Raw genomic sequence first — 8,786 nt, forward strand, 5'->3', positions numbered from 1 at the left:
TTCTATTAAAAATAAACCAACAAGCGATGGAATTTTAAATTTTATCTCCTTTTTGCAATATTTTTTTCTTTATCTTTTTTATCTGCACCAAATGAAGAAACTTGAAGGGTGGGGAAATTCAGTCATGGACGTAACACTGCATAATGAATCCTGGACGTAAAACTCTAAATATAGTGAAATAAAATAAATTGAATCTTCTTTGATGAGACATCTATTCATCAGTTTGTTCCCATATAGTTCATATTTGATATGAAATATATATATATATATACATCCCTGATGTACGTTAACCGTCCGTCAGGTACATGTATATACCAATTGAACAGTATCAACTGTTGAACAGATTACTGCTTACTGTTTTTTCTTCCACCCCATTCCACACGCGCGCGTGAACACACAAAATGATTTCACATTCGGTTTTGGGGTTGTTGTTTTTTGTTGGTTTTTTTTTTGGGGGGGGGGGGGGGGTTGTAATATAATATATTACACATTATATAGATATACAATAAAGACATTATTAAATCGGTTAATTTCTTTATTTATAATTTCTAATGAAACCTTTAAACATGTTAAAGAGACATTTGGTGAAATTATTAAATTATTAAAATCATGTGCGGATCGTTATATATAGAGAGGGAAAGGAGAGGGGGATTTGGTAAATTCAAAATTTACAACATGACATTATTCTGGGAATTCAATTTTCGTGCATATGGGTACCAGTACATGCCTATATTTTTCAAGATTCAGAACTATACATACATATATATAGATCCTGTCCTTCTTTTTTATAGGCTGACCCCATCGCTCATCGAGACATTGTCCGTGCATTCTTTAATGCGACAAATATTCCATCAAGACTGAATTCCAGTCCCGAGGACTAGGATCCATATTTTCCTTTGTCGAGGAAAATGTTCAACCAGTGAGGTTGCCAAATGGTAAAAATTTTGAGTCCTTTTTGATAACCCAGTAAAATCGAACTTCATTAAGACAATCAATGTACGTAGAATATGATGCGGACACTGAAGATGACTGGCAGAAACCCCATACACCGTTACGCAAACGCGGCAGACCAGTAAATAATACAGAATAATAAAAAGTGTGGTTTAATAAACGATAATCTATAGTTGTGTCGGTGTATACATTTCTATGACGACATACTAGTACCTCTGTTTATTAGAACCATTTTAACAAGAGCTTGGATAGTTGTGTCAAACAGCAATGTGACGAAGGCCTGTCTATTTCATTGCTGGCCATTCAGCCATGGCTCTTTGAAATCAACCAGATTTGTCTGGCTTTTGAGCTAAGACTACGCAATCGGTGTATATTTCGCTTGAAACCGCGTCATTTTAACTTGTTTTGACGCAAGAAATAGAAATAGCTACGTCCAACCGAAAGTCCAAGGTCTTGTTAAAATGGTTCTGACAAAACAAGTTAAAAATAACGCGGTTTCAAGTGAAATATGCACTGATTGCGTAGTCTTGGCTCAAAATTAAGCCAGACATTTCCTGTTGATTTTAAAAAGCAAAAGCTGAGTGCCTAGCAATGACATAGACAGCTACCTACGTCACATTGCTGATTAACACAACTACCCAAAGTCCAAGCTCTAGTTAAAATGATTCTTAGTCTCAACTCCGCCTACTACGATCTGATTGGACAAAGGTCAATCAAAACATTACGTAAAAACTTTTTTGGAGTTAGCGCCTATTAAATGCTTAGAACAAGAACTACGTAGTTCGCTGTATAGTCTAGGAATAGCAATTTTCAAACAACCAATGTTATGTCAATTTAATAGTTGGAATCTGAAATTTAGAACTATTTCAACAAGAGCTTAGCCTGTTTAGGTAGCTGTGTCAAACAGCAATGTCGCGTAGTCCTGTCTACGTCATTGCTAGCCAATCAGCCATGGCTCTTTGAAATCAACCAGATTTGTCTGGCTTTTGAGCCAAGACTACGCAATCGGTGTATATTTCGATTGAAAGCGCGTCATTTTTAACTTGTGTTGACGCAAAGAATAGTTAGCTACGCCCTGCTGAAAGTCCAAGGTCTTGTTAAAATGGTTTTAATACCATACCTAAATGGAAGTAAAAATCTATATTGTAGCTGAACAGTACACCTCGCTTTAAATTACTATTAAAAGGATGTATTTATGATTTTATATTTTAAAAAAAAGTTGGACATAATATTAGGTTGTAAACAGCTACAGTTAACAGTACGCTGTAAACAGTGACCGTAAGCAGGTAAAGGTAAGCTGTAAACATAAGCAGTAACAGTAAGCTGTAAACTGAACGTAAACGTTTACAGTAATCATTCATCGTAAGCAGTTATTTTTTTTAATTTAATATTAATTTTTAAACAGCTGTAACTGCATATATTTAGCAGTCCATAGATTATGGTAGACTTTCACTACCCTCAATCAAAGTAAACACAAACGCCAGAACGTAATAGTTCATATGAACGGAATGATACATGTATATATGAACTTTAATTAATATCTATCACAGATACATTCTTTTTTACAAATAAAGAAAAGGTTATTTAATGTTTTCCACGCGAACAGTTGGGTGTGTATGCAATATGTCCCCAATATTAATCACGATTTAGTATTAGATAATTATGGTCCACTTTGTCTGATACTACACGTTGTTTGCCGAAAAATATTCTCTAGAATCTTTCATTATTTCCAGTATTGCATGGATATGCTTTTGATAAACAGATTGAGAGTGGGTGCTTTTCACAATCAACTGGTAATACATTTGTGACAAACTTTAAGCAATTTTAGCATGAAATGATGAAATCAAAATAAAAGGTTAGATATAAATAAAATACATGTAGGTGAGATACTATAATGTAAAAGTATTATACATGTATGTATATACATCGTACAGTAGTGAATTTTTAGTTACTGTAGTACATATGGATATATACGAATGATCTTACTGTAAGTAAAATTTATTGGACATTAATTGTATAAGCCAATAGATAAATATGAATTAAGTTAAAGGTACGCGGATCTGCATATAGTAAAGTTATCAAAAATACACATTGGACACTCTAGATCTGGCAAACACACTTATCCCTCGTAGACCTTCCCTGAGAAATTTTCTGGATCCACGCCTGGGTTTTGAAAACATTAGATCATATTTAGATATACGTGTGGGCGAATTGGTTTTTTTCCTCAAACAATATAAATTGTAATTCTATCTTATCAATTATACTTAAATATAGCTAATGTTTGAAAACAAATTGCAGTCATGCAGTTTCGTCATGGACACAACTTTTCTGTGGTAATTTTATAGATGCGAGGCAATAAGTGGCATGTAATGTAAGACATGCTCAGGAGATTTATTTCAAGATTACTAAGTTACATTCTAAACCCTAAAAACTTGACAAGATTTTCTAATCTCTACACTGTTCCCGACAAATAGTTTCCCATTTCCTCACCGTATGAATGGAATTTACCTACCACGCTAATGAGTTCTTTTTTTATTAAATGTATGGTGGGTTTTTGTTTTGTTTTGACAATGTCCGCTACCCCATGCATACGATAGTGAGGATGGGTTGTCAACAAAATGCCCTTCAGATCGACTTTATTTTTTTGATAATTATAGCTAAAATCTATTTGTAAGTAAAGAAGATGTACTTTAACTTTAAATTTTAATGTTACACAATATCTTTTTACAGAAGTCTTCTGTAAGGAGATTTATTTAGTCTAAAAAAAAAACACCATCCAGCCACAGGGCATCTTATCAGCTCTGCTCTCTATAATACAGTGGCGTCGGAAGCAAATTGGAAGTCGGGGGCTAAACTTATGAAAAATCTTGACAAGCAAAAAAGAGTTATCGTTATTGTTTACGTCTAAATTTGCAAAAAATGTTTTGGGAGGGGGGTAGCTAAGCCTCCCCCTAGCCCCCCCCCCCCCCCCCCCCCCGGTTCCGACGTCTTTATTACATATATATAAATAATACACATACAGTATGTATATATATCATAGAGATCAGAGCGGATAAGATGCCCCTGTGCTCAAGCCCTCCAAAACCACCCAGCCCCCCAAAATACATAGGACACATTTTTATTTATAACTTTAAGATTTATATATATATATATATTAAACATCAGGAGGAATAGCGCGATCTCTCTAACCCCGCTCCGTTTCCCCTTTTCGTACAAACGGAAAAGGGAAACAGACAGACATGCCTAAAGACGGGCGGTCCAAACGACGGACGGCCGACGGACGCCGAGCAAAATGAGATTTTTAAAAAAGTTAAAACTGCATGATTTTTCAGCTCAGATAAAAGAAGATTGATTGAAGAATATTTCCACATTCTTAACACTATGTAAATAGTTATATACATTGGTAAAATGGAAGTTCTATGGCCTACGGTAGCCAGGGTGTAAGGCATATTCACGTTTAAGTGGTTAAAGATCGCTTTTTTCGCCAATGTTGTGCAAAAAACCTATTCCTCCGTTCACGAAAATCTATTTGTGTTAAAAGTATATTATTTCTCGGAGGGTGACAATTAAATTCACACCCTCCGGTGGAGATGTCGCTGTAAGTGAAGCCCAATGGAACACTTGCAGGTGATTTAAAAGGGAAACTGAATTAAAAATCAGATGAAATTTTGGTTTCTTTGAACGTCAAAGGACATAAGAGACAGCGGAAGGAAAAAACTCAATAGGTTTGTGGGTCTTATTATTTCAATGATCAATGTTATTAAAAAAAATTTTTTTTAAGTTAATTATACATGTAACTGGGTGTTGTGCAGTTGGATTCCACATAGGTGCGAATCTTAAAGCGAAATAAGGCGATCGGGAAACCATTTCTTTTTAATAAACTAGCTTTTTGAATAACAGAAAAACAATTTCATTTCAAGCAGAGGCATATCATATATTTTCTCATAATAAAAAAATAAATATATATCGCCTATCTTATACTATAGGAATGCATTCGTTTATCATTAAAGGGGGTTATATTATTACTAGTATTGGGTTTGTTACCGACAGACTACAGACTTTACAAATACTTATTGAATCAATGTAATAATGACTTTTCTAAAAACCCATGGATTGATTGTATACATTCTATATTTAATAAGTGTGGTTTTTCAAACATTTGGAATGAACAATGTACTGTAAATGTTATTTGGATTACAAATGCTGTCAAGCAAAGGCTTAAAGACCAGTATGTGCAGAAATGGTCGGCTGATATTGCAAATTCTTCAAAAGGTCATATATATAGAACTTTCAAATTTATTTTTGGATATGAAAAATATTTGAGTATTCTGCCATCAAAACTTCGAAAAATTCTTGTTAAATTCCGTACGTCGAATCACCGACTTCCTGTAGAAACTGGTAGATGGTTAGGCATTCCTCTTAATGAAAGATGTTGCACATTATGTAATAAAAATCAAATAGCTGATGAAATGCACTTTATATTAGAATGTAATGCTCTTTCATGTATTAGACAAAAATACTTGGAACCTAGATTTTGTGTAAGACCAAACACTTTTAAATTTTGTGAATTATTGTCTACTTTAAAACTTGAAAAACTCAAAAAACTCTGTTTATTTATAAATGAAATTTTTGAATCAGTCTGTCCTCCTTGAACATTTGTACTTTTTTCTCATATTTTTTTCTCTCTAATTTGTACTGTACATGTACCTCTGACTCTATACATACATTTGTAAATATTTATATATATATATGTGTGTACCTCATGTACCGTCATGTTGACGGTTTGAGTGAAAATAAATTGATTTGATTTGATTTGATTTGGAAATAAATCGGGTTGATTAATCTCATTGACGGCGAGGCGATTTCAGGCGAAGTCGAACCGTCCATGAGATTGATTAACCTGATAATAGGGGTTTTTTTTCCCGGGGACTATTAAAGCGATGATCTAGACTTTCGAAAATCAAGGTAAAAGTGGCCTTTCATCTCGTCAAATTTAACACAGTCAAAGTCTTCACCCTTGCTTATTTGCAATATTTTGTTGCTTTTCTCTTTCTTCTGCAGAGGTTTAATCAAATCTCGACGCTGCCATTTTACATAACATTGTGACGTAAATTCGAAGGCATCTACTCAAAAAAAGTAATTTCAAAGAAGCTTCTCCAAATATTTTAAGAACTATAACGGAACACGGTTTCTGTGTGAAATATTATGCATTGTCGATGTGTGTGGGCAAAGGGTCGGCCATATTGCCGAATATAAGTTCTCAACAGACTGACATAGAGATATATCTGGCAGTCACGTGTCATGTTTAAACCAATGAAAGTTTGACATTTCAGTCAAACAATTTTTTATCACGAGAAAAAATATCTAACGTCAGGCGCCTGTGATTTTAAGTATCATAGGTATTGTAAATGAAAAAAATAAACGAATTTATCATGCAGACAATGTACATTGTTCATCTATTTAAGGATAAATTCACAACTACAATTTAAAAACAAAAGAAGTAAATAAATACATAATACAACTGTGACAATTATTATTTATACCAAGTATAATCTATAGTATGAATAAGCTTTTCCCCCTTGGTTTCAGGTCCAACCAACATGCAGCTACTAATTCTTCTAGCCTCTACAATTGCAATATGTTCCAGTTTTCTCGAGCCACGGAAGTCCCCCGATTCGCTGCTTATCTCTGACATCGTTAATATGGAAGAAGTGAGCGCTTCTGTTTCTCCGGATGTCAAGCGCACCAAAGTATTGTCCATTTGGAACGACCTTAGCGTGCTCTCAACAGTTCTCTCCAAGACCAGAAAGACCCCCAACAAATTTACCAGAGTTTCCAACTTGTTTCAGCAGAAATACGATAATTATATCAAGGATAAATACTCTAAATTTAGTAAGGAGCAAATTCGGAGAATGCTCTTTCGTTTTGGATGAAGTTATTTTGTTTTGATTTAACCAAGGGTAGTAATAAATATATTGCAGCAAAATATTTGTAAAAAATGCTTTTATTTGTTATTGGGTTCTTTTCATATTTATTTCATTTATTTCAATTTATGTCAATAGTGATTCAATTTGTTTTCCATTCGTCCATTCTGTGCAGCAGTTTTTAAAAGAGTAGTTGCGCCGACAAGACAAAGAAAAAAAGATAGGGACCGACGGTCCGGCTGACTGATTTTTCTCGCATTATCACCGGTGTGAGATCGGTTTGTCCGGTGTGAGACAGCAGTGTGAGATTTTTCTGTCTTACACTGTGTATTACTACGCCGTTTTAAAACGTAAACAAACGTTGTCTGCTGTAGGGAAATGCAAAACAATGCATTGAGATTATCCATTAAGTAATTGTGTTGCATAATTAATTACAATTTTTCATATTTTAATTGAAAAAACTGTCATATGCTTTCATTTATAACTTGCACTATTTGAAGCACGCGGAGGGATAAACCGAAAGTAATCTTTTGAACGACACAACAGAAAGTTGTCAAACATCATTTTTTAAGCTAATATAATGCGAGAAAAATAATCATTCATTATAAACTCGTGTGGGATAGTGAAATTCCACCTCGGGGCCAAGATTCACGGTCTAGGACTCGGCAAAGCCTCGTCCTAGACAGTGAATCTTGTCCCCTCGGTGGAATTTTACTATCACACACTCGTAATAATGAATGATTCTATTGGTTTTCTCTTCGGTTCATTCGAATGTCTCTAAAACGTACACCGATCGACACGGAAACGGGACTGAATGAAAAAAATCGAGTCGTTAACTTGATAAACTTGTCAATTTACTTATTTACCATTTAAAAAAAATTATTATTTAATTAATCAAAACTGCATTTTTTAAATAAAAGGCAGCGCATACAATACAGTGCATGCGATGGTCAATAATATTTAATTTAGTAGACTTACAGTCCTGACAACCCGATTGTAACATATATTATTAACCAATGATAATTGTTAACCGATATATTAACAAAGCTAAAAATATTTCTGTTTTGGTTATTATATTTTGGCAATTCTTATATATATATTAATCTTCTTATTAAACTTTGTCCATATATTAACATTCATTTTAGTCTAAATTTAAAGGTATGTATTTTTATTTTATTTTCCGCTTCGCACTTGAGCAACCTTTGCGCTTTGCTTATATGGTTAATGAAATTTCATAAAAACAAATATCCATTATAAAACAACTCATATTTCTAATATTAAATAAAAACAATATTAAGAGTATTGTTGGATTTACATCATTTAAAAGTAATGATTGGTAACTTGATATCGTAATTTTCCGTTCTGCTAAGCAACATCTAAAATCAGTTTAACTCTAAGTAACTTCTATGTAGTCTTTACTGTGGGTGCAAATTTTTGTCCGATATGCTCATTTGAAAGGTGGTAGGTTTTCCAAACCTTTTAGAAAACTTGGACATCTCATAAATTTAACACTGGTCATGCACGTTTCATTGATATGCGATCAATTAAGTTGACATCTGAATGGCATACCAGTATGGATCATCTTAGCCCCGTTTTAAAACAGACATACTAAATATTTGAATTACTATTTTTCTCTTGTGTGTGTGTTGGGGGGGGGGGGGGGGGGGTGGCAAGGATTGACATTAAGACGGAAACTAATTACCATCAAACCTCTCCAACCGCTTGGGATAACCGTATAAACTTGAAACTTTATCTATTCCATTGTTTGAAGCCTACATTAAATCATTTTCATATTCAGCTTTTGTAATGTTTCCTAAATATTTTTATACTCTATTCTAAATTGTAGCCCTTTTCTGACCCATGGAGGTCATTCTTTGGACACAACTTAATCTACCATAAATAACAAATGTA

This window comes from Magallana gigas, chromosome 5 (genome assembly GCF_963853765.1).
Source record: "Magallana gigas chromosome 5, xbMagGiga1.1, whole genome shotgun sequence".
NCBI lineage: Eukaryota > Metazoa > Mollusca > Bivalvia > Ostreida > Ostreidae > Magallana > Magallana gigas.